General features: G+C 43.5%; 2 long non-coding RNA genes across 10 annotated transcripts in view; both read left to right on the plus strand.

Annotated features, from left to right (window-relative positions):
• LOC105496355 (uncharacterized) overlaps positions 1-26793 on the plus strand; it is a 382416-nt gene that overhangs the window by 190329 nt on the left and 165294 nt on the right. The window lies entirely within an intron of this gene.
• The window catches only part of LOC139358458 (uncharacterized), a 51310-nt gene continuing 34316 nt past the window's right edge, over positions 9800-26793 (plus strand). The window contains exon 1 of the long non-coding RNA XR_011613354.1: positions 9800-10122. This is a non-coding gene — a long non-coding RNA (uncharacterized lncRNA). The remainder of the gene's footprint in view (positions 10123-26793) is intronic.

The following is a 26793-nucleotide window of genomic DNA, read 5'->3' on the forward strand; positions in this document are numbered from 1 at the left end:
GGGAAAAATGGCGAAGCCCCTGCCACTTACAAAAGCCTCATGGTTCATGAGCCTGCTGAGATGGTCCCTGGCCTCTTGCCAAGGGGCGCCCTGGACAGAGCCAGGTGAGGAGGTTGTAAACCAGTGTCTGGAATGGGACCTCCTTTCCCCCAGTGGGCTCCCAGGCCCGCCAAGCCCATTTCAGCCATGGTGTCCCATAGGGGCATTCCCACATTCTCACTGGCTCCCCACTGGGTAAGCCCAAGGCTCTGAGTCATCCAGTCTCTGCTCACTGCCACATCCCTCTCTGCCACCCTCTCCCATCCCAGTGCCCTCGGGGGCGTCATGCTTTCACACCTCCGCACCTTCGCTCCTGCAGTTCCCTGTGCTTGGACTGCCCTTCCCCACTTTCTCTGTCTTTTCCTCTGACAAGTTGTAACTCAAATGTCATTTTTACTGGGGACTTCCTTGATGGACTGAGGGACTGGCTCTTCCTCTGTGCGATCCCACACTTCTTCCCTTTTATGTATCTGAGTGCTCAGTGTGTGTGTGTGAAAGTGTGAGCGGGTGTATGCATGCACAAGTGACGGCGTGCGCAGGAGGAGGCCCGTGGTGGTTGCAGCAGCCACGCCAGTGCCGCATTCCTGCTGTGACAATTTTTCCCGCTGATGACTCCGTCCCCAGGGCCTTGGGAGGCGCTGAGAAGCTTCTTTCAAGGGGCAGTGGCTTTTCCCCCCTTGCTTAAATGAGATATGAATAATTGATTCAGCTCCTGAATAATTAATCAGATATTCAATAAGGAAAGTAATTGTTTGGCACATCCCCCAAGGATGTCCTGGCTCAGCCGCTGCCCCACTCAGGAGGGGAGGCTGGTGGGGGTTCTGGGCCCATAAGGATACCAGTGCCAGGTGGGGGAGGTCACCTTGTCTGACACTTCCGGCACTCCCCTGCAGCTTACTTTCCCCTGGGAGGCACTCCTCAGCTTCATATGTCGGCCAAACTTTGGGTTCTACCGTCCTCCAACCCAAGTTATCCGCAGGTCTGCCTTCTTCCCTACCCCTCCCAGCTTTACAATGGGCACCCTTCATCTGTGTGGGGCAGCACCCCCTGGACACTCTCCCCTCCCAGGGATGCTCTGGCCTGGGTGCTGGCAGGGAGTGGGGGCTGCAGTGGGCCTCACTTCTCTGCCGCCAGCTCCCCTCACCTTCCCCACTAGAGTAGGCCTGCGTGGCGTTGCCCACTTTCTATGCTGTAGGGCAGGGCTTCTTAGAGGAATTATGAGAGGAGGGTTACATAGGTGGTTCACCAAGTGCCACTCTGTCCCACTCCCGGAGAGAAGCTCTGGAGAAGTACCTTTGAATTGGGTCCCTTGTGAGCCTCTGTGGGCTTGCCCTCTCCTCCAGAGAGCCATCTTCTTGTATGTTCCCTGCGTGACTTTCCACCCACCTTTCAGAGACCCCCACCCACTCTGTCTGTAGGCCCCATCCCCTTTCCCTGGAGTTCATTCCCCCAGACTGAGTCTGAGGGAGTAGCTCCCCTGGCAGCTTTAGTCAGCAGCGACAGCCTCGAATGCTCCAGCTCTCACTGAACAATTTGGGGGTGCTTTGGGGGCCCAGTTCTGTCCTCATCTGGGTGGGCTGTCCCAGTGGGGTCTCCTTTGTTATTTTCATTATGAGTGGGAGGTACTTCTGTGTGTTAGACCAAGCACATATACACATGCCACACACACCACGCACAAACCACACAAACACACACATTGAATGCACACAAGCACAGAGACACACATGGACACATATGACAACCATACATAGTATACAAACACACACCCCTACCCACATAGATATGCATACCATACACACAAACATACCACAGATGTAAACAGACATATCACATACATATCACCTAAACACACCCACCATCTACACAAACACACATATCCCAGCCACAGCTATATGACCCCCTGCCAGAGTATCTCTGTTAATCTTCAGAGTCAGAACAGTGAATCTACAAAGTGAAAGAGGTTTTCCTACCTGCCTCCAAGAGCTCCCAGGAAGTCACAGGTCTGTGCAGAGGGGTTAGATCTTCTCCTTCGTCTTCTTCATGTGCAACCCATGGTATATGTGCACATGTGTATGTGTTTAATGGCACACATGTGTGCACACACTTGTGTGAGTGTGCATGCATGTGTGCAATATGTGTGCACACACGTGCATGTATGCAGGTACACACGTGCATGTATGCAGGTGCACACATGTAGCTATGTGCATATGTATAAGTATGCATGCATGTGTGTAGGTGTGCACACATGAGTGTGGGCCTGTGCATGTGTGCATACACCTGTAGGTATGTGTATGTGTGTGTGCACATGCATGCGTGTAGGTGTCTTAGTCCATTTCCACTGATTAAACAAAATACTTTGAACTGGATAATTTATAAACAACAGAAACTTATTTCTCACAGTTCTGGAGGCTGGGAAATCCAGGATCAAGATGCCAGCAGATTTGGTGTCTGGTGAGGACCCATTCCTCAAAGACAGCGCCCTCTTGATGTCTTCACAATGGAGAAGAGACAGAAGGGCCAGGCAGCTCCCTGAAGCTTCTTTCCTAAGGGCACTGATCCCATTCATGAGGGCAGAACCCTCACGATTTCATCACTTCCCCAAAGGCCTCATCTCTGAATACCATTGCCTTGGGATTTAAGTTCCAACATATACATTTTGGAGGGACACACACATCTAAACCATAGCACTAGGTTTGTGTGCACGTGTGAGAATGTGCATACACGTGCACACACCAAGCCCCTCAGGGCTGGAGCAGCCCACCAGCTTGACTCGCCTTTCACAGGCCTCCTCTGTCCTGCTTCTCTCTGGCTTTCTGTGCTTCCTCCAGGGCAGGGTGGTAAAGGTCACTGGTATCCCTGATGAGTCTCCCTGACTGCACTCCCACATGGATTGAGTGTTTCAGGAGACTATAGGTAGGTGACCGGCGTTGGGCATGGAGTACCAGAGCATGGAGACAGAGGGGCAGCTGGGCTGGGCAGTGAGTCAGCAATGGGAACCTGCATGAGGCACCCAGGTTCAAAATGGAGTGTCCGGTATGTTGTGCATTTAATTATCTGACAAACATTTTTTGAACATCTTCTGTGTGCTGGGGGAATGTTTAAGGCTCTAGGGATATAGCAGTGAACAAAACAGAAGAAAATCCTGGTCTTGCCTTTTTTGAGGCAGGGCCTCACTATGTTCCCTGAGCTTGTCTTAGATTCCTGGGCTTAAGTGGTCCTCCCACCTCAGTTTCCCAAGTAGCTGGGACTACTGCTACTACTACTGCCACTGTATCGAGTTCCTGGTCTTGTTTTAGTGAGGGAGACAGAAAATAAATGAGAGAAATCAGTAGAATATATCGAATGTTGGACAGTGATCACGCTAAGCAGGGAAGGGCATATAATATTTTGGGGCAGGAGCCATAGTTTAGACAGGGCTGAGAATCATCCAGGAGCCACACAGGAGAGCAGAAATCACTCTAGGGATTTCAAACACTCTGGTTCGAAAGCGCTCACGGAATTTAAAACAGGGAATTGGTTTCACTGAGGGAAGAGCTGTGACTCCCAATAGGGAATTCGAGACCATTGGAGATTAGCAACAGAGGGAAGTGGCCCCCATTCCTAGGCCTGCAGGGATACCCCTTGGGCTATCAGCAACAGAGGGAAGTGGCCCCCACTCCTAGGCCTGCAGGAATGTAACTTGGGCTATAGCCATCCCCAGGTGGCTTTCAAGGGTCTAGTGCTACAGGTAACTTTCACCCTGGACGCAGCTTTAGGGTGCCGTTGGGTTTTGACTGAAGGCCCCTAGGTATGCCCTGCCACACAGGATTTCATCTCTTTGGACCTCGATATCTATATTAGGAAAGTGTAGATCACAACACCGGCCTCACAAGTGGACCATGAACATAAATGGTTCTGCATACATAGCTAGGGATTTGCACCCCCCACTGCCCAGCCTCAAAGAAATATCTCCGAGCCTACCACTATGGGCCAGTCCTGGACAAAGGATCTTTCTTGGCATCAGATTGGCTGGAAAGTCCTCAAGGCATACTTGGCTCTAATTTCAGATTCACCTGACTCTTTCCATGGGAGATGGCAGCTGGCGAACCCAAATAGAGCCATGGTTTTCTGAGGCACTTGGTGTTTCTGCAGCAGAAGAACAGGGCGGGTAGTCAGGCAGGCCTGGTGGATGCTGAGGTTGGGTCCTATAGAAGATGTGATTGACGTCTTCCCCTCAGATACCCGTGGTCCCCTCCATCCCCGCATCCACTTGCTGCTGCAGACTGTTCCCTTTATCTGTTAAGCCTCTGTGTCTCTTTTTTCCCATGCCTAGGGGCTCTCCCTGGTTCCAGAGAAACTTGCTCAGCCTCCAACAGGCTCCACTTTGAAGGGTGTGTCAGAAAATAATGCTCTGGGCATGACCATCGACCTGCCCTTAGCTGGCTTTTCTCTCTCACTTTTGCTTTCTGGGCTCACCTGCCAGACAAGAGACCTCCTTCCAAGGCCTCGTCTTAGGGACTCCATTTGGGAGGAACTCAAGCTAAGACCAGCCTTGTCTGCTCCAAGTCTGAGTTGAGGAGAGAGAGGGTCTCTTTGTTGGGACTGTTGCAGGTGCCTGTGAAGTTGTCATGCTGCACAGCTCCAGAGAGTACCATTCCTATAGGTTATGTTGTGAATGACATCCCCTAGACTTGTGCAATGTACAGCCTGAACAACTGTACACAGTGGCCCTGCTTTTGAAAATGGTAGGCTACCTTACTGTGCTTTCTGTCTGCTGTCTCTACCTGCTTCTGGATTCTTGTTCTGCCATGACTCCTGGCATGAGGGTAGGATAGCAACCTGAATTCTGATGAATGAACTTGTTAAAAGCCCTCCCACCAGCATTTGTTGTTAGTAAGCATAGCAGGTGAGAGGCTCAGAGGAAGAGGCTCCAGAGGCTCACTGGAGAGGTCAGGAGGAACCTCAAGAAGGCATCCCCAGTCCCTAGATGCTGAGCTCAGGGAACACCTCCTTTAGGACTGACCTTTCAGTGGCATCTCACCTGCTGCAGCGAAGCCTCAGACTCCTGGCTGGCTGCCTTTCTTGGGTCTGGGCTCTTTCCTGGCTCGCTGATCTCTCTGGATCCCAGAGGCTCCTGGTGCAGACTTGCTGCTTGACCTTTCTCAGATTTGCCGAGGGCCAGAAGATGAGGCCCCTGGAAAGATTTAGGGAAAACCTGGCTGTATGAACCTTCCGGAAGTGAAGAATACAGAGAAAGGCAAGTAGCAGCATTTAAATCAGAGGGAGGAAATGCCACCCAGGACCTAAGCTCTAGGTTATTTATGCATGTTCAGAAATGGCTTCACGCATCCAGGTGCAATCCAATGATTTGTCAGTGAAGGCCTCCTCAAACCCCCTGCCCCCGCCCTTGCCTTTGATAACATTTACAGTAAATCTATTGCACTGACCATTAAATCCGAGGCCGCCTCAAGCGATTGCTTCAATGGGGTGCTGACAGACTGAGAGTTAATAATGACGCAGACGCTAACCTGTTTATTGATTTGCTTTTTGTACCCTTCATCCTTGCTTACTCCTTTTCCCTCTTGGAGGAGAAATCTTGGAATTAGTAATCAGGTGACAGCCTCACCCCCCTTCTGTTCCCAGCCATGTCATCCTGCTTAAACTCTTGGAGATAAATTACCGCTACCTCCCCAGCCCCTGCCAGCCATTCACTCTCCAGTTACTCAGCACAAGATGCCGCATCTGTCACTGGAGCCAGCAGACAGAAAAAAAAACATTAACACAGACATGAAAAGCTTTTAACTTTGACAAGAGGAGCGCAGGAAAGTTTTATACTTAGCCCCTCCAGCAGAGGCCACGGTCAATCCATTAGGATGGCTTGTCAGACTCAGGGCGAGGTGGGAGAGGGCTGGAACCAGGGGCTGGGAGGGTGTGGGTGTCGCTGGCTCTGGCTTGAGGAGAAGAGACATGCGCCCAGGACGCCCACTACCCTTCCTCTCCCTCAGCTCAGGAAGGAGGGAGGCAGGACAATTGGATGGTGAAGTCATTAGGAACTTGGGGAAGATCAGGCCTCTGTTTCTGGTGAAAATAGAGATTTTAACCTCCATTTAAAGATTTCAAGATGTGGGGTCGCATAAAGCTGACCCGTTTTGTGACCGTGGCATTGCCAGCGTCCACAAATAAAGAGGATCTTTTTATGGAAGCCTCAAAAAGTAACAAAGAGAGGCTGGCTTCACAGGAGGCAAAACTTAAAAAAAAAATTTATTTTCTCCCCAAGAGTCAGTCATTTCAGGCTGAGAATGATCCCTGACTCCTCTTCCTCCACCTCATCTCCCATTCACCCACACACCACCTCCCAAGCCCTTACTGGCTCTGGCCCCTTCTTTCCCTCTCCTAAATCTATCCTTTTCTCTTCCTCTAGAAAAGGTTTTAGAAGGAAGGAAATCACATGTTTCTTAGCATTTTCACCACCACCCCCCACTCCCCCGAACCCCACAGCAAGGGTTAGTGTTCTCAGCATGCTGGGATGAGAGAGAGATGATAGGTGCACACCTGCAGATATACACACATATACATGTGCATTACGGCTCCAGGACAGGAGTGGCTGGAATGGCTCTGTGGAAGCAACAGAACTTGAACTTGCCTTAGAGGAAATACAGGAAGGTTTTTTTTTTTTTTTTTTTTTTTTTAGATGGAGTCTCACTCTGTCACCCAGGCTGGAGTGCAGTGGTGTGGCGATCTTGGTTTACTGCAACCTCTGCCTTCCGGGTTCAAGTAATTTTCTTGCCTCAGCTTCCTGAGTAGCTGGGATTGCAGGCATCACCACCATGCCGGCTAATTTTTTATTTATTTTTATTATTATTATTTTTTGAGACGGAGTCTCGCTCTGTCGCCCAGGCTGGAGTGCAGTGGTGACATCTCGACTCATTGCAAGCTCTGCCTCCCGGGTTCACGCTATTCTTCTGCCTTGGCCTTCCAAGTAGCTGGGACTACAGGCGTTCACCACCACTCCTGGCTAATATTTTGTAATTCTGTTAGAGACAGGGTTTCACTGTGTTAGCCAGGATGGTCTCAATCTCCTGACCTCATGATCCACCCACCTCGGCCTCCCAAAGTGCTGGGATTACTGGCTAATTTTTTATTTTTTAGTAGAGACGAGGTTTCACCATGTTGGGCAGTCTGGTCTCGAACTCCTGACCTCAAGTGGTCCACCCACCTTGGCCTCCCAAAGTGCTGGGATTACAGGTGTGAGCCACCGCTCCCAGCCTACAGGATTCTTTGAGTAGTGTTTGCAAGTGGTGTATGGAGCGGGTGGGGTGGAGGCTCCAGGTTGGATCCACAGCTGAGTCCAAGCGCAGGCAATGCCCTTGGTGTCCTGAAGTAGGAGAATGTAGCCAGCTGGGGCAAAGGACCATAAGAGTGGAGACCAGGATGTGGAGACGTCTTCAGAATCTGCCTTAGGCTGGGCTCCTGCCACAGCAGCCCTTGACAGGATTCAGGTGCAAGGGAGTTATTTGGAAGGTGATCCCAGGAAGCATGGATTGGGAGTTGTGAGTAAGACAGGGAAGGAATAGAAGCCAATATAAGGTGAATTAATGAGCAGGTTGTTGCTTTGGGCAACTGGGACATGATCTTGCTGGGTACTGCAAGGTGGAACACACCACAGAGTTGCCCCAGCCATCTGCCACTGGGAGGGATTAAGCTGGAACACTTCGTTGCTAACTTCCTCCCATAACTGGTTGAGGGCTGGTTTGGGGTGGGAGGGACATAAATTCTCTGGTACTTCTGGTCTACCTTACCTAGGACCAGGGATGATGCGCAGGAGAGCATCTCAAGTACTTGCAGTAACAGACCTTTGATGTTTACAGACACAAGTGAGGCAACAATAGCACTGCTAGAAAACTCCCAACCATCAGAAAATGTGTCTTCCATCCTTCAGACAACCCCCTGGAAGGTTTTGGAGCAAGGGTGGGTCTTTACTCTCCATAGTTTCTTGGGATGAACTTGCAGCAGAGTGAGAGAGATTGATGTTTCTTCTCCACAGACTGAGTCATATTCATCTTTATATTGTGGTGCATATTTTACAGGTTATGGCTCATAGTAGGTGCTCAAAAAATATTGAACACGACTTCATTATTGTCACTCTTTTTGCATTTATCTCCTTTCTTTGAGTTTAAGAGCTTGTGAAGGGCAGAGAGTGGGTGGGTACTGTAGGTTTTTACCTTCAGAACTGAGCATGGGGCTGTGTACAAATTAGGGGTTCAGGTAGGGTTTGTCAAAGGAGTGAAGAAAGAAAAAACATTTAGGACTTTCCAGGGGAATCAGTAAGTGGGTTTGAACAGACAGGCCCTATGGATCTTGGCCTGAAGCTATAAGAAGGAGGATGTCTCAGACCAGGTAAGCTGAGGGTCCTTTCCCAGGCTGTAGGGAAAGAACAGGGTGGTGGGGGAGAGGATGGATTTGGATTATGGGAGTGAGGAGGGGCTGGGGCAAAGGTGAGCTGCACACAATATATGGACTGTTCAGGGAGCCCTGACAGTAGGAACCAGAAGCTCAGCCCCAGATTGAGATGGAGTCCTGGAGGCAGGAGATCAGCTGTGTGCAGGTGGTGCTGGAAGTACCATCCTTCCTCCCTGTCTCCCTGATTCCCTCACCTTCCTTCACCCAGCCTCAGGGTCCCAACCAAGGCTGGCAGGATCTGGTAGGCTCTGACTAGAGTCTTGCATTTTTAATACGGACGCAGGATCGCCAAATATGGAGACTAAAATCCCCCTCTGGAAGGCAGTCGTTCCTTCTCAGCAGCAGCTCAAACTATCCCAGGAGCTCCTGGAGAGGCTTTTCCCCCCAACTTCTCAGGGCTCAGGCAAGTGTGGGGATGGGGGCTTCAGTCTCTAGAACACGTTAGCCCTGCTACAGTCTTCTCTATGGGCTCCAAACCTGGCTCAGTTTCTGGAAGAGACTTGGTTCTCCAAGAGCCCCAGATGGCAAGAATGGTGTCTATCCTGCATGGGAACAGCTTCCCCTGGGCAGGTGAGTGTTCCAGCCACAATCGTTTTGGAGGAAGAAGCTGTCTGGGCCCCTGCAGGCTGAGATATCATTTCCCCAAAGCCAGACGAGGTGAGTCCTTGGCCGCCGGACAGGGCATAATAGCTCTTGCTTTGTGTATGGTGATAAAGGCTGAGAGAAATTAAGCTGGTGCAGATCTGTGTCTCCTGTAGCAGCCACAGTTGCTGAATCTGCTGTTTCTGAGAAAGTGAAATTTCAGTCCCTCCACTCCCTCTTATCAGCGGGGCTCTCAGGGCATGTGGGGAAGGTGTCAGTCAACCTCCCATGCCTCTTGGTAGAAAGTGGACATTCTTGTGCAAAACATATCTACGCTGATGTGGTCAGTCTGGCTGGTGATGTGGTCTATAGACACGTCTAGACTTTGGTGTGAGGGAAGCTGCAAAGAACTCTTCTGTGTGTCCACCTGACACTTGGCTGCTGCTATGGCCTGAATGTTTGTGTCCCTCCACTTCTTACATTCATGTTTAGAAATCCTAACACCCAAGGCGATGGCATTAGGAGGTGGGGCCTTTGGGAAGTGATTAGGTCACAAGGGTGGAGACTTCATGAATGGGATTATCACCCTTATAGGAGGGGTCCCAGAGAGCTGCCTTACCCCTTCCACCATGTCAGGACACAGGGAGAAGGCACTGTCAGTGTGGAAGTAGGCCCTCACCAGACACCCAATCTGCTGGCACCTTGTCTTTGCACTTCCCAGCCTCTAGAACGGTGAGAAATAAATTTCTGTTGTTTATAAGCCACCGAGTTGATGGTATTTTGTTAACAGCAGCTTGAGTGGACTAAGACAGCTGTGTTGGGAGTGGGCAGGGGGAGGGTGTGGAGGGGGATAGTTCATGCCTTGCCCTCCAAGGAAATGATGTTGCTGCTCTCCCCCTTACCTCCCACCTCTTATGACACAGATAAGAACAGTTTTGCATTGGGAAAGGTCAAGATGCAGAGAAAATGGACTAGAGGGCTGTGGACATGGGGCCAGGGGAGAGAAGAAGAGTCCACTCTGGTGAAGTGCTGAGGAGGCTTTTGTGGAGTTTGGAGAGTTAGGTGAGGATAGAAAACTCTGAGACCTTGCCAGAGCCTGCCATGTGTCTACCCAGTCCCAATTCTTCTATCTCCTAGGCTTGCAGCTTTCCTTGTAGCTAGATGGGGCCATGGTCTGATTCTGGCTGATGGACCATGGGTGGCAGTGATGTTTCTGGACCCTACAACTCCACATGCAAAGCTCCATACTCTCTTTCTTCATGTGCTGGCTGGGTGGAGAGGACTTTAAGGATCTCAGGAAGGCCAGAGATACAGGTGGAAGGGCTCTCAGCCCTGAGCCATGACCTGGAGGAGAACGATTAAGCCAGAAATACCCACATTGCTCTCTTGCAGTTCATGTGTTTTTCCCCCTCATTCACTTGTTTTCCAGTTCCTGCTGAGTGCCTTCTCTCTTCTAGGAACTGGCAGGGGAGGGCATGGTCCCTGCCCTCAGATATAACTGGAGTGTGTGTTCATTAAAAGAGATGCAGAGAGAGATAAGGCAGGGGCTGGGCCTAGGTCAAATAGAAAGGGGCCTTGGTGAGCATGGTGAAAAATTTGCATTTTATTCTGAATGACAGTACAATGCTACTGAAAAATTCAGGCAGAAGAATGAGCTGCTCAGAGCTACCTTTTTGAAAGACCCTTTGGCTGCTCTGGGAAGAAACACCAGAGTGAGCAAGAGAAGGGGACCATTTATGGGGGCTGTTGTCACATTTTTGTTTTCTCCTGCAGCATTTTTCTCTCTTCCATTCAAAGAATGACTCCAATCTTTGAGATTCCTTATCTCAGGGGAGACTAGGAACTGGGTTGGGTTGAGATAGAGAAGCTGCTGGAAAACAGAGAATATCTCAGTGAATTTTCTGAAAATTGCAGTTGCCAAACTTTCATGTCTACAGTTTTCAGAATCTATACTTATACTGAGGGCAGTGATTTTCATGCTCCAGACTTCTGGAATCTCTCTCATTCACCTACATTTCTTGAAGATTAGGGATAGCAATTCTTCAAGGAAAGTGGAGTCAATAAATAACATGTACTTTGAAGGTAGATAGACTTGAATTTGAATCCTGCTCCATCAACTTTCCAGCCTTGTGACACAGTGTAAATTGCTTGGCCTCTCTGATTCTGTCTTTATAAATGGGGTTATATAAATGATCACACAAGGTAAGGCACGGGAAAGCCACCAGCTCACAGTAAAGTGCTAACACAGAGTGGTCTACTCTCTTCTTCCTTTCCTTCAGCTTGGGTTGGAGGCATGAGAGTTGGCCTTGAGGCCACTGTACACAGAGCCTGGACTTTGATACTTTATACTCTAGTCTAAAAGCTCTAGAGGGTTCCTTTGTTGCATCAATTGGGCAAGGAAGGTAGGGAGAGTGAAAACAGACAGTGAGATGCAAGGTAGAAGACCACATCACTGACCAGAAAGACCAACCATTCCTGAACACTGGCAGCAGCAGGTCTGTGCAGAGTGTACCTTTGTTATGGGCTGAAATGTGTCCTCAACCTAGCCAAATTCATATGCTAGAGTCCTAACCCCCAACCCAGTGCCTACAGATAGGACCATGCTTGGAGTTGTTGCATGTTTCCCCACAGATGCGGACTCTTCTCTACGAAGGAAAGGGAGGAGAGCTTGTGCACAGAAAGCCACAGCCAGCCAGAGGAGAAAAAAATCAGAGCACTGTGGGGTTCCCACCTGATGGGAGTAGCAAAGGAGCCTTCAGTCCTGGAATCCCAAAATAGTCCTGTTTCTTGACCTCAAAGATTTTAGAGAAAACCTCTCCTTCCATGGGCTCTGGGTAGAGCACTTGTCTGGGAAAGAGAGGATATAAAAGGCATATCATCAGATTCCTTGTTAATACTAATCTCTTAATTCCCACCATCTTATCTTAACAAGGAATGGAATTTAAAAAACGATCTTTGGGGCTGGGCACGGTGGCTCATGCCTGTAATCCCAGCACTTTGGGAGGCCGAGGCGGGAGGATCATGAGGTTGAGAGATCGAGACTATCCTGGTCAACATGGTGAAACCCCGTCTCTACTAAAAATATAAAAAAATTAGCTGGGCATGGTGGCATGTGCCTGTAGTCCTAGCTACTCAGGAGGCTGAGGCAGTAGAATCACTTGAACCCAGGAAGTGGAGGTCGCAGTGAGCTGAGATCATGCCACTGCACTCCAGCCTGGGAGACAGAGTGAGGCTCTGTCTCCAAAAAAAAAAAAAAAAAAAAAAAAAAAAATCTTTGGAGGATAAGCTTTTTTTCAACCTCAGGGGTTCACAGCAAGCTGCTGGTGCATATAAAGGCTTTTGCCAATTCATTCCTGGTTTGGGCCCTGGAATGGCAGGCGTGAAGTGGCCCTTACTAAAACAGCAAGAATCCCATGTGTCTCTGCTACCCCCATGTGCAGTCACAATGATGGGCTGGATTATCCTGCTCTTTTTCAAATGTCAAGGTTTCAGCAAGAGGTCCTACAGTAGTTTCCAACATTTTGGACTTCATGGACCAGGGAATATTAAAAGAATATTTTGAGGACCAACACAAGGCTGCCAACGTTTTTTTCTTTTTTCTTTTACTTTTTCTTTTTTTAAATTTTGAGCTGGAGTCTTGCTCTGTCACCAGGCTGGAGTGCAGTGGCACCATCTCGGCTCACTGCAACCTCTGACTCCCTGGTTCAAGTGATTCTCCTATCTCAGCCTCCTGAGTAGCTGGGACTATAGGCGAGTGCCACCACTCCCAGCTAATTTTTATATTTTTAGTAGAGACAGGGTTTCACCATGTTAGCCAGGATGGCCTCGATCTCTTGACTTTGTGATCTGCCTGCCTCAGCCTCCCAAAGTGCTGGGATTACAGGCGTGAGCCACCGTGCTCGGTCGGCTGCCAGCTTTTTATTTTGCCAAGTAAGGACATGAAGCAAAAAGAAATCAAACAACCGTATTGCAGCAGAATCGTTTTAATGCTTCCTGCCCATAGGAAGTGCATGATTTCAAAGAAAAGTCCATCTCAAGAAAAGGTGGTTAACAGTCATGCAAGAGTATGAGACATTTGGCTCATTTTATTGTAGACTAGCAGTACTTTGTGGCAGACATTTGGGAGTCATGATGTCATGGCTAAGGCCTTGGGATGAGGTCCATCTGGCTTCAAAATGTACCTGAGCAACCCATTTGCTTTGTGGCCTTGAGGAAGCCAAGAGACCTCTTTGAGCCTTAAACTTCTGATCTACAAAATGGGGAAAATAAGACTGCATGACTGTTGTAAGTTAACTCACGGAAAGTGCACATGCACAGGGTGGTCCCTTGCATAGATAATTGCTAAATCCATGTTCATTCCCCTTGACTTATTTTTTTTCTAACTAAAAAATTATTAGAAACATGTGAAGATGCAAGGAAATGAAGGTACCACAGTTATGGCCTCTAGAATTCTGGAGGAATTTCTTCAAAGTTTTAAGTAAGACTTTGGGGCTTAAGTGACTGTACTCCATTCTCCGTTGGGCATCTGGAAGGATAAGAAAAATGTGGTGATGGGAGAAGGTTCTTGGGGTTTTGATTGTTATTTCATGATGGGGCACTTTAAAGTGGGACATGAGAGTGCACCACTCAAATGTTCCCAAGAATCTTATCCTAGGTAGGTGATTTCAGTTCTACCCTATCTCCTGAGCTCTTACTCTATATCCAACTGCCTATTAGATATCTCCATTTGGATATCTCACAGACACCTCAAACCAGTGCCACGTTTCTCTCTAAGCTTGCTTCTCCTCTTTTCATCTCACATCAAATAACACTACCATTCACTTATTCTCTTAGGCTAGGAGTTCTCTTATTCTCCATATCCTGCCTTTCCACCTTTCCTACTACCTTTCCACCTATTCCCCAAGGCCAATCAGGCACAAGGCCCAGCCTTACTAAATCTCTCTTGAATCTGTTAACTCTCATTAATCCCACTGGCCCTTCCTTAGCTAATTGTTTCAGCTTTCAGATCCCCCACCCCAAATCCATCACTGCCACAGTGACTTTTCTAAAGCCAGTTGCGTGGCTCTCCTGCATAAAAACCTTCCGTGGCTCCCCATCACTTCTGGGGTTAGAAGAAAGCACCCTAGCAAGAAAGCACTCAAGATCTGACTTCTGGCTGGGCGCGGTGGCTCACGCCTATAATCCCAGCACTTTGGGAGGCCGAGATGGGCGGATCACGAGGTCAGGAGATCGAGACCATCCTGGCTAACACGGGGAAACCCTGTCTCTACTAAAAAATACAAAAAACTAGCCGGGCGAGGTGGCAGGCGCCTGTAGTCCCAGCTACTCGGGAGGCTGAGGCAGGAGAATGGCGTGAACCCGGGAGGCGGAGCTTGCAGTGAGCTGAGATCCGGCCACTGCAGTCCTGCCTGGGTGACAGAGCGAGACTCCGTCTCAAAAAAAAAAAAAAAAAAAAAAAATTCTGACTTTTGTCCCTCACCCCTGGCCCTTTGACACAGCTCTCCCCATATGCATCCGTAGCTAAAATCATTGTGCTAGAAAATCACTTTTCCTCTGAATGTTAGGAGCTCTCTCGTGAGCCAATGCCCTTTGTCTCCCCCTCTTGTCCACCTGGTGAACTTCCTATCCTTAAAGATACAACTCAAAAGTCACTTTTGTGGCGCCTTCCTGAATGCTCTTCCACCAGGTAGAGAGAGCATTCTCCCTCTGTTGAGTCTTCACAACATTTTGTTTTGATTACATCCTGGTAGAACACAGTGGTTAACAGAATGAGTTTTGTGGTTAGCTGAGGTTCGACTCAAGCTCCAGCGCTTGCTAGCACTGTGAGCAAATGATTTAACTGGCCTAAGCCTTAGCTTTCTCAGGTAGAAAATGAGGAATAATAATATTAGTCCACCTATCTCCTAGGGCTACTGTGAGGATTAAAAGAGATAATGCATTTAAAGCACATAGCACGGTGTCTGCTATAACAGTATGCTCTCAATAAATATTAGCTATTATAATATTTTATTATAATTGCTTATATGCCATCCATCTTCCTCCCCTCCCTCATGCTTCTAGCCCTGAACTCCTTAAGGGTTGGGCCATGTTTTATTTATCTTTGTGCCCTGTATCTAAGCAGCCAGCTCAGGAACTGTTACAAAACAAGCACTCTGTTTTAAAATTTTTATTCATTTATTTTTCTCTTTTGCTTTGTTAAAAAGTGTGTGGAGGAGGAGGTGAATAGAATCATGAGAGGAAAGGCTGGTAGAAACAAGAACTTGGCTGATTTTTGGAGGCTGAAAAGAGCTGTATTCATTGGTTGATGGGGGAAAGCACTCTAGACTTGGGAGGAGCAGGAGAGCTTCCATGGCTCAAAACATACCTGAGGGAGGGAGGGAGGGAGGGAGGGCAGGGAGGGAGGGCAGGAGCAGCAGCAGAATGAGGGTGTGGTGTGAAGTCCCTTCTGGGATCCTGTAGGAAAGAAGGGCATCTGGGGGCCTAGGTTTGGACAGTGATAAAAACCAACGCCCTCCGGGATCCTAATTTTTCCAGGACTTGTATCCTGGGGAGGTGAGAACTGTTGGATTTGTTCCCTCCCTACATCTAGGGTGACCAACTTGTCCTAGTTTGCCTGGAACTTTCCCCGTTTCTGTACTAAAAGTCTCACATCCCACGGCTCCTTATCACAGCCAGCCCAGGATAGTTGATCATCCTATGTATAGCCATGGAGGGGATTAGACATGGAGAAGATATAAAATTTTATCAGAAATTTAGAAGCTCAATCACAGATTTCCTGAATCTTAGCAGATGACAAATGACAGAGGTTTCACGGAGTTGTCTTCTAAAATACAGAACCTTGTACTTTTCAGGGCATTCTTCCACCTCTTATCTCATTTGATCCTAATAGGTTTTTAATTATAAAAATATTACATATAAAATATTTATGCAAACATATATAAATGTTATGTATATTTATTAAGTGCTAAATAATATACATGTTTATGCTTGATAACTTAGAAATTAATATTTTCATTTTTTCCCTATTACTAAGTGAACAAGACTATCACAAAAATGTCATAAAAGTGACTAAAACAGGTAAGAAAAATTGATTTTCACTTAGAAGCCAACCATGACCAATTGGTAGAAGCTGCCTATGGTGACATGTAGAAATGTTCAAAGGCAGCCTCTGGGCTTGGTGATGCAAGAGCCATAGTTGTTTAGTGATGTTTGTCATGAATAAGAGAGAGAGAAATGGCAGTAGGAATATTACATATTTGGTATCCATGGTCTAATGACTGAACACACTTAAATTTTCAATGCTTTCTTCCACTTCAACCAGCTTCTTTCCACAGTGAACTGTACCTTCTGGTCAGATCTCATGATTCTTGATCTCATTCAGAAGTTGTGGACATTTCTATTTTCCCTGGAAAACTTTATCCTAAGTCACAATTCTCTTCTTTCTCACTTTCCTCTTTCCTATAAATGAGCACCTACATCTCTATCTTCTTTTTGATAGTTATAGCTTATTGGCTCATCTTTTCACTAGAATCTTGGCTGATTGGCTTCAACAGACCTTCTTTTGCTGTGATATGTTCAGAAACTTAGAGGTATCGCTAGCATGACTATACTTCCTTTTCATCCTGTTCTAGGCAGGGTCTATCTCTCCCAATAAAATATTTAAATTGTCTTCAGTCAATTACTAGTTAACTTTAACTCAACAATGTTTATTAATGATTTATGTTGTTCTATTTGCATTTCATCTTACTTTGTCCATCTTTTCTTGTGTTCTGTTGTTTTAAAATATCCTCCTGGGGAGGTTTTTGATTTGGTCATGATGGGACTGGATTTCCCTTCTTGCTTTAAATAATTAAACATCCAAATAAATTAAAGCTTTCAGATTTTGGATGTCAGATAGTGCAGGGCAGTATTCCTTACAGAAAGGAAGCAAATGAGGTGAGGCCTATGATTGTTTCAGATCGTTTCCTGAAGAGGCCTTTGAATTAGTGCAGGGAAGCAAAACCAAGTCAGAGATCAGAGATTTCACTGAGTTGAGAAGATGGAGTTTAGATTTCAGGGAGACCAATTTTGCTAGAATTTTCAGGGAGAAAATACTAGAGAGAGTGAGAGAGAGTACACATGTAGGGGTGTGTGTGTGTGTGTGTGTGTGTGTGTGTGTGTGAGAGAGAGAGAGAGAGAGAGAGAGATTGAGATCTTGTTTACAGAAGGATCTTTTGAATCTTTACTTGATTAATGATCTGCAAGTATGTACAAGGAAACTACCCATGGCTGGGGAATAACCACTGGAAAGGAATAAGCTTTATAACTCACATAGGGCTGGAAACAGTTTGTGCTTCCATCAGCCATAGTGGAAAGAATTCCTAATATACATGGATGAGGAAAACATGAACTATTCCAAGCCCTGTATGAGCTATAAAGATTGCTACACTGATTTCTTTCCAGAGGAAAAAAAAGAATAGCATAAGAATTACACCATACGTCTTGTCAGAAATCATGCAAGCTAAAAGATAGTAGAACAATATCTTTAAAGTGCTGAAAGGAAAAACAAGAAAACTGTCAACCTAAAATTTTATACTCAGCAAAAGTATCTAGTGAAAATAAAAATGAAATAATGATTTTTTCCAGGCAAACAAAAGCTAAAAGATTTTATCACCATCAGGTCATCACTAAAAGAAAGGAAGTTTTTTAGGAAGAAGTAAAATAATAGCAAATGTAAATTTAGATCTACACAGAGAAATAAAGAATACCCAAAATGACAAATATGGCTTTCTTTCTAATTTAAAAAATTTATCTAAAAGATAATTGACCTCTCAAAAACAACAATGTGTTGTGGGGTTTATAATATAGAAGTAAAATTAAGACAAAAAACACAAATAAGAAAATGGAAGCCTACTGTTGTAAGGTTCTAAAAATATACATGAAGTGATATAATATTATTTGAAAGTAGACCATGATAATTTAAGATGTATATTTTAAACCTTAGGGCAGCCATTAAAAAAAAAAAAACAACACAACAAAGAGGCTAAGCCTAGAAACAAAAAATAAAGGTAAAATGGAATGATAAAAAATACTCAGTTACTGCAAAAGAAGGCAGAAAAAGAGGAAAAAGTAGCAAAAAACAGATGGGACAGATAGAAAACAAATAGCAATATGGTAGAGTTAAACACACCTATATTAATAATATCATTAAATGTCCATGCTCTGAACACTCCAATTAAAAGGCAGAGATGATGGGCATGGTGGCTCATGCCTGTAATCCCAGCACTTTGAGAGGCCAAGGCAGGAGGATCGCTTGAGGCCAGCAGTTCAAGACTAGCCTGGGTAACATAGTGAGAACCTGTCTCTAAAAAAAAAAGCTGCAGATGGTGGCATGCGCCTGGAATTCTGGCTATTTGGGAGACTGAGGTGGGAGGATTGCTTGACCCCAGGAATTCAAGGCTGCAGCAAGCCATGATCGTGTCACTGCATTCCAGCCTGGATGACAGGGAGAGACCCTGTCACAAACAGACAAACAAACAAACAATGAAAGACAGAGGTATCAGACTGACTAAAAAAGCAAGATGACCCAGCAATATGCTCTCTACAGGAAACCCATTTTAAGTATAAAGAAACAGATAAATTAAAAGTAAAAAGATGGAAGAAGATACTTCATACAAAATACAAAAATATTTCATGCAAATCAGAAAAAAAGTGAGTAGTTACAACAACATTCACAAAGTAGATTTCAGAGCTAGGAATATGTTTTAGTCAACTTCTGCTGCTGTAACAAAATACCATAAACTGGGAGCTTATAAAGAACAGATATTTATTTGTCATGGTTTTGGAGGCTGGAGAGTCTAAGATCAAGGCTGTAACAAAATACCATAAACTGGGAGCTTATAAAGAACAGATATTTATTTGTCACAGTTTTGGAGGCTAGAAAGTCTAAGATCAAGGCACTGGCAGATTCAGTGTCTAGTAAGAGCTCATTTTCTGGTTCATAGTTAGCACATTCTCACTGTTTCCTCACTTAGTGAAAGGAGTGAACAAGCTACCTTGGGCCTCTTTTAAAATAAGGCACTAATTCCATTCGTGAGGGCTCTGGCCTCATTACCTGATCAGGTCCCAAAAGGCTCCTCCTCCTTATACTATCACCTTGGGGGTTAGGATTTCAACATAAAAATTTTGGGGGGACATAAACCTTCAGACCAAAGAAGAATATTAGGAGAGAAAAGAGCCATTTAATAGCAATAAAGGAATCTATTCTTTAAGAGCACATAACAATCCGAAATATGTATGCACTTAATAACAGATCTTCAAAATATTTGAAGCAAACATGATTAGAACTGAAATGAAAATAGACATATCCACAGTTATATTTGGATATTTCAATACTATTTTCTCAATAATTCATAGAACAAATAGACAGCAAATCAGTAAGATATATAAGATCTTAACAACATAATCAACCAACTTGGACTAATTTTATTAAGCACACCACATAAAACCAGAAGAATATCAGATTCCTTGTAAGCTTACAAAGAATATTCATCAAGATAAGTCATATTCTGGGTCCTAAAACACATTTTAATAAATGTAATAGAATTGAAATTATCCAGAATAGTTCTTTGCCCACAAAAGAACTAAACTTCAAATCAATAACAAAAAGATGTCTGGAAATTCCCCAAATATTTGGAAATTAAACAACACATTAAGAATAGTCCATAAATTAAAGAAGAAATTTAAAAAGTAAAAATCTTAAACTGACTGCAAAGGGAAACATCAAATTTGTGGGATGCAGCTAAAGCAGTGCTTAGATAGAAATTTATTGCAATATTGGGAAAAAATCTTTGAATCAATGATGTCAGTTTCCATTACAAGAAAATACAAAAAAGTAAGTTGAACTTAAAGTAAGCAGGAGAAAGAAAATAGCAAATATGAGAGCAAAAACCAATGAGTCAATACAGAAATAGAGAAAAATCAATGAATCCAAATGCTGGTTCTTTGCATACACTAAGAAGGTTAATAGACTTTTAGCCAGACTGACCAGGAACTCAAAAAGAGGGCATCCTATGGACATTAAAATGGCAACAGATGAATATTATGAACAGTTACATGCCAATAAATTCTATAACTTAGATGAAAGAGACAACTTTCTTTAAATATACATACTCCCAAAACTCACACAGAAAGAAATAATCTGAATAGCTATATATGTATTAGAGAAATTGGCTTCACAGTTAAACTTTTCACATGGAAAACTCCAGATCCGAATGGCTACTACAAAACATTTAAATAGTTTTCTACAAACAATTCTACAAAACATTTATGAAAAAAAAAATAGTGACAACTTTACACAAACTCTTTCAGAAAAGATAAGAGGAAGAAAACCTGTCACAAACATTTTATGAAGCCAGTGTTACCCTGAAAATGAAATCAGAAAAAGAGATCTTACAGGAAAATAAGTCCACAGGCCAATATCCCTCATAAACATGTATCAATAAATATTTAACGAAAATTTAGCCAGTCAAGTGCAGCAATACATAAAGAGAACAATATATTATGGCCAAATGGGGTTTAACCTGGAAATGCAATTGTGGTTTAATATTCAAATATCAATCAATGTAATTTACCATATAAATAAACCAAAAAAGGAAAATAATATGGTCATCTCAATAGAAGCAAGGAAAGCATTTGAAAATTCCATACTCATTTATGATAAAAATTCCTAACAAACTAGGAATAGAAGAGAACTTCCTCAAACTGATGAAGAACATCTGTGAAAGACATGTAGATAATATTATACATAATGGGGAAAGATTAAATGATTTTCTCCTAAGGATAGGGAAAAGATAAAGCATAAAAAAGAAACAAAAGAAGATAAAATCTTTATTCACAGCTATCAATCTATGTAGCAATCCTTAAGGCCTCGACAAAAAAGTTACTATAACTAGTAAGTGAATTCAGCAAGGTGGTAGGATACAGGTCAATATACCAAAATCAATTCTATTTGAATATTCTAGTAAAAAAGAAACAGAAAAAATGTGAATACAAATGTAGAAAACAATACCACTTACAAAGGCATCACAAATATGAAATATTTAGGGATAAATTTAACAAAAATGTGTAAGAACTGTGCACTGAAAACTTCTAACCAGTGATAAAACAGTTGAAGAAGACTGAAATAAATGGAAATATATACCATGTTCATAGAATAGAAGGCTCACTATTGGTAAAATGTCAGTACTCTCAAAAATTGATCAATAGATTTAATTCAATCCCAATCAAAATCCCAGCAGAACTTTATGTAGAAATTGACAAAATGATTATAAAATTTAATGTGAAAATGCTACAGTCCTAGAATGATCAAAACAATTATTAAAAAGATGAAAAAGTTGGAGTACTCATATTACTTGCTCTTGAAACATACCATAAATCTGCAGTAATCAAGACAGTGTGGTATTGATAAAATGGTAGACCATATAGATCAATGGAATAGAATAAAAAATCTGGAAATAAAAAAATCAATATACTGTTGATTTTTCACAAAAATGCCAGAACAATTCAATGGAAAAAAGTTTTTAAAACAAAAAATGCTGAAACATCTGAATATCCATAATAGTAATAGTAAAAATCCCTTTAATCCTTACCTCACACCAGATACAAAAATTAATAAAAATATATAATAGATCTGAATGTCAGAGCTAAAACTATAAAACTTTCAGAAGAAAATAGGAGAAAATGCAAGTGATCTTGGGTTAGGAAAATATTTCTTAAATAGTATGCAAAAGTATGAACTACAAAATAATGAATGATAAACTAGGCTATCAAAATTAAAGATCTTTGTTTTTTAAAAGACATTTTTAAGGGCAAAAGCTTCGAATAAACAATTTATCAAAGAAGATCTGTGAATGACAAATAAGTATATGAAAAGATGTTCAACTCATTAGGGGAATGCAAATTAAAAACAAGATAAGTTACCACTACATACCCGCTGGAATGACTAAAGTTAATAACTGACAATACCAAACACTGAAGAGGATGTGAAGCAACTGGAACTCTCATACATTGCTGCTGGCAATTTAAAAAATGTTAGATTCACTTTGAAAACAGTTTAGTATTTGATTCTAAAGTTAAATATACCTTTATCCAAGAAAATTTACCTAATTCAATTGTAGGTGTTTACCCAAGAGAAATGAATACAGGTGTCCATAGATTTGTATTTAAACATGCATAGCAGCTTTTTTTTTTTTTTTTTTTTTTTTTTTTTTTTTTTTTTTGAGACAGAGTCTCGCTTTGTCACCCAGGCTGGAGTGCAGTGGCGTGATCTCAGCTCACTTTGCAAGCTCCGCCTCCTGGATTCACGCCATTCTCCTGCCTCAGCCTCCTGAGTAGCTGGGACTACAGGTGCCCGCCACCACACCAGGCTATTTTTTTTTTTTTTTTTTTTTTGTATTTTCAGTAGAGACGGGGTTTCACCGTGTTAGCCAGGATGGTCTTGATCTCCTGACCTTGTGATCCACCTGCCTCAGCCTCCCAAAGTGCTGGGATTACAGGCGTGAGCCACCGTGCCCGGCATTTTTTTTTTTTTTTTTTAAAGAACACCTCCCAAACTGGAAACAACCCAAATATCCACCAGGCGGTAAATAAACAAATTATGGTACATCCACACAATGGAATACTACTCAGCAATGAAATTGAATGACAAATGCAGCAACATGAATGAATCCTAAAAGCTTTATGATGAGTGAAAGATGGCATGTACAGTAGAGAATGTGCTGTATAATTCCGTCTATATAAAATTCTAGAAAAGTCAAAGCGGTAGAGGTAGAAAGAAGATCAGTAGTTTCCAGGGGCCTCTTGGTGGGGACTGATAACCTTTTGGTTTGATTGAAATGTTTTATATCTTGATTTTGGTGATTTTTACATGACTGTATTTATTTGTCAAAATTCATCTAATTGTACCAGTGAAATTGACAGATGTCCTTTTATGTAAAATTATACTTTGACATAGATAATTTTTTTTCCTTTTCAAATTCAATTTCGATTTCTTTTGATTTGAGCTCTTCACTTTTACCCATCTGAAAATATGAACTACCACTACTGCAATTTACTAAAGAGTTACTATTTGCCAGCAACTGTGCTGAGAAAGTTACATATATTTATCTCATTTAATTCCATCTTCTGCTCTTTCACATGGGCGTTTCAATTTTGGGATTTTTAAAATTTAAATTTTGAGGTTTTTGTAAACCATTTCTCTTCAGAGGACTGGCCTTTTCCAGTCTGCATTTATGGACAGATGGGATTAGAAGATTTTCCCTTAATTGTTGCCGATGTTTGTCTTCTTATCCTTGAAATACTTAATAAAAAATCATAGACTAATATTCATGTTGAGCCCTTACTATGTGTAAGGCACTGTGCTAAGTGTTTTGTAGATAATATCTTGTTGAATCTTCATTACTGATGAAGAAACTGAGGCTGAAAGAGATGAAATGATTTGCTAAGATAATCCACTGGAAAATGGTAAATCTAGGATCCAAGTTCAGGTCTTTTGGATTTGCCTTCCTGTTACCCAAAAGATCTTTTTTTGTCCCAGGAATGTACTCCCATGGCCTTTGACTTAATCCTCACCTTCCTCAGTGCTCCATATTATGCACGTCAAAAATCTTCCTGGGACTCTTAATGCTTACCCCCACTGGTGTGCTGTAACAAATGAACAAACAAGCAAAGAAGCCCAACCCAGTTTGTAGCGTTTTCCAATTTCCAACGTGTAAATGCTCCCACCATGGTCAATTTCAAGCTTCCAACTTGTTGTCCCTAAACAGGAGTTGGAGAAGTACACGTCATTGGGTTCTCTCAAGCAGATATGAGCTGCCACCAGCTTACCACTGCATTGTTCACTTGAAATGCTTCTGCGCATTCTGTAGGATCAGTGCCTTTGTCATATGCTCTGGGAATGCTTCCCCAATCCCTCCTGGCTAGTTTAGGATAGGCTTTAACGAGCATTTACCGCCATGTTCTCTAGTGATGGCTTTCTCCTGTGCCTACTCCTCTGACCTGAGAGTTCTTCAAAGGCAGCTTTGAGCCCAGCATCTGGACACAGCATACATCAGCCAATGTTTACTGAATGAGTAAATGAACCAGGGATTCAAATCCCTTCCATGGCTCCCGATTTCCCTCAGCATAAAATCCAAACTTCTTACTTGTATAAGGTCTTGCATGATGGGGCCTATGCCTCTCTCTCCAGCTTTATTTCAAGCTCCTCTTCCCTTCCTTCACTATACTCCAGCCTCCATGGCATCCTTTCAGCGTCAGTCGCATCAAGTTCTTACTGCCTTGAAAACTTGGCACATCTTTTCTGTGTGCCTAGAATCCCTTTCCCCCAGTTTCCAAAGCTGGCTCCTTTCCATCCTGCAAATCTGTTCTTATTATCTTCTCCAACATTCCAGCTAAATGATCTACATCACAGTGCTGTGTTCATCCTCATTACATCTTTCTCATTTTGTAATTACATATCTATTTGTCTATTTCCCATATATTACCTATCTTTCCCACTAGACTACAAGCACCACGAGGACAAGAATCGTGTCTGTTTCTATCACTCCTTGTACCTAGCAATACCTCCATTAATGTTTGTCAAAGAATTATATGTATAGTTGAAAGGTCAGTGTGGTTCCAAAGGTTGATGAACAAGCATATACATTGTGGAGGGAAAATTATTTCTTTATCCATTCATTCATTCACACATATATTTATTGTGCTAGGTTCTGCCCTGCATGATCAGGGCACAGAGGAGAATTAGATGCTGTGTTCCGTAAGAGGCTCACAGTCTAGCAGTGAAACAAAGGCTTTATTTGGGAATGTACAATGGGCAGTGGGGCATTGGAGAAGGAGAACCTAAGTCCACTGGGGGAGTAAAGGAAGGCTTCACAGAGTTGACTCTTGAGTTACGTTTTGAGAGCTGAGTAGGAGTTTGCCACTTGGGCAGGTTGAGAAAAGCTGTTCTATGTAGAGCGGTCTGAAAAAGTGTGGTGCTGTAAGAAAACACAAAGTGTTTGGGGTTAAATTAAAGCAGTTCAGTGCTGCTGGGGTATAACATATGAAGGGATTGATAGAAGGTGAAGCTCGAGACAGAGGCAGGAGCAGCCATGAAGGGCTGTGTATTTTGTCCTACAGGTAAATTGAAATGTATTGAACTGGGGGATAATAGGACCATATCTCTGTAAGGTGGCAGGAGGAAAGGAGAGAGTGGAAGGTAGTCATAAGCCTTTCTGCCAAGTTGCTCTCCTGCCTAAAGCAGACCTTACTGATAGAATGCTACACTTTTCCCCATGGAGCCTAGATTCCGCCTCAGAATCTTTTTCAACACAGCCTTCCAGGCCAGGACAACCAATCAATCAGTAGGACTTGGCTCACTGGACGTACCTTGTATATTCTTCTTGCACTGCATATTTCTGGGGACTCTTAACAGATCTGATATGATGACTTTAAGAAAATATTAGCTCAACCAATAATCTTTTCACTTTGATATGAGATAATGCCTTAACTCGAGTGTATAGCTCTAATGGTGAAATTTCTGGCGCTGGAAGGTGTAGGAGGAAGTACTTTGAAGGAAGCTGCCAGGTCCTTGTAAAAGTGTCCATTCTTTTGTTGACTTTTTTTGTAAATATAGAATATTGCTCCTTTGTCCCATGTGTACATAGGAGATATAATTATACCACTTTCTGAAGGTGATTGGTTTCAGAGAGACTGATAAAAAGGCAAGTTCTGCAGGGAAAGAATATGAGTCTTAAAGTCACCCAAACTTATCTTCAAAACCCTGCTTTGCACTTTTCTGATTTTAGGAAGCCAGCAAACATTTCCTGAGTACCTACTCTGTGCCAGTTGTGGGCTAAGCACTTCCAGCTTTATTCTATGGATGGGGAAACTGAGGCTCAGAGAAAGTAATTAGTAACTTACAAGCTGTGAGGCTTCGAATAAATTCTTAACCTCTCTAATTTTGCATTTGCTGATTTGTAAAATGTGGCCGATAAAGCCTACCTGCTGGAGTTAAATAAGACAATACTTGTGAAAGCACCTAGTAGCTGGTAGAGGCTCTTCAGTGTTATCTCTTTCTTCCCTTTTCTTGGCAGAAAGGCTGGCTGAGCAAAGAAAGCCCCAGTTTAAGGTCCTCAGGGAGAAACACGTCTTTGCTCTGGGCTCTGAAATCCCTGGAGCCCACAACTTAATAGACTTACAGTTGGTTAATTTTCTCTTGACATTGATCAGCAATGGGTCACATCTGGCACCCGCTGGCCTGGCCCTGAGGGGGAGCCGCAAGATGCCTGGCCTGGCCTCCCTAACCAGAAATTCAATAACTTTTTCATATAAATTGTTCGTAAGAGAAAACTTCTTGTTTTCAGCAGTTGTCGCTGTTTCAGCATTTTTCTGTACGAGATGAAAAACTTTTGCATTGAGCAAAATACAGATTTATGGTCAATAAAGTGAAGTTTAACAGTTTATAGAGGCTATACTTTCTTTCTTAAAAACTGATATTAAAAGCCATTTTTCCCAGTCTGTGTAAAAATGGTTCCTCTATCAATCAGGATCCCAGTTTGTTTAAATGATAGAAGAATTAGGAAAAACTCTCTCATCAGAGGGCCTTCAAACACATGCCCATCATCGACTTCTGTCTTCGGGCTTTGGATAGATGAGGGATATTTCTTGAAACTGGAGACAGTCAAGCTGGAAACCAGAAGTTTCTTGGAGCCAGAG

The sequence above is a fragment of the Macaca nemestrina genome, chromosome 15, assembly GCF_043159975.1.
Source record: "Macaca nemestrina isolate mMacNem1 chromosome 15, mMacNem.hap1, whole genome shotgun sequence".
In the NCBI taxonomy this organism is placed as follows: domain Eukaryota; kingdom Metazoa; phylum Chordata; class Mammalia; order Primates; family Cercopithecidae; genus Macaca; species Macaca nemestrina.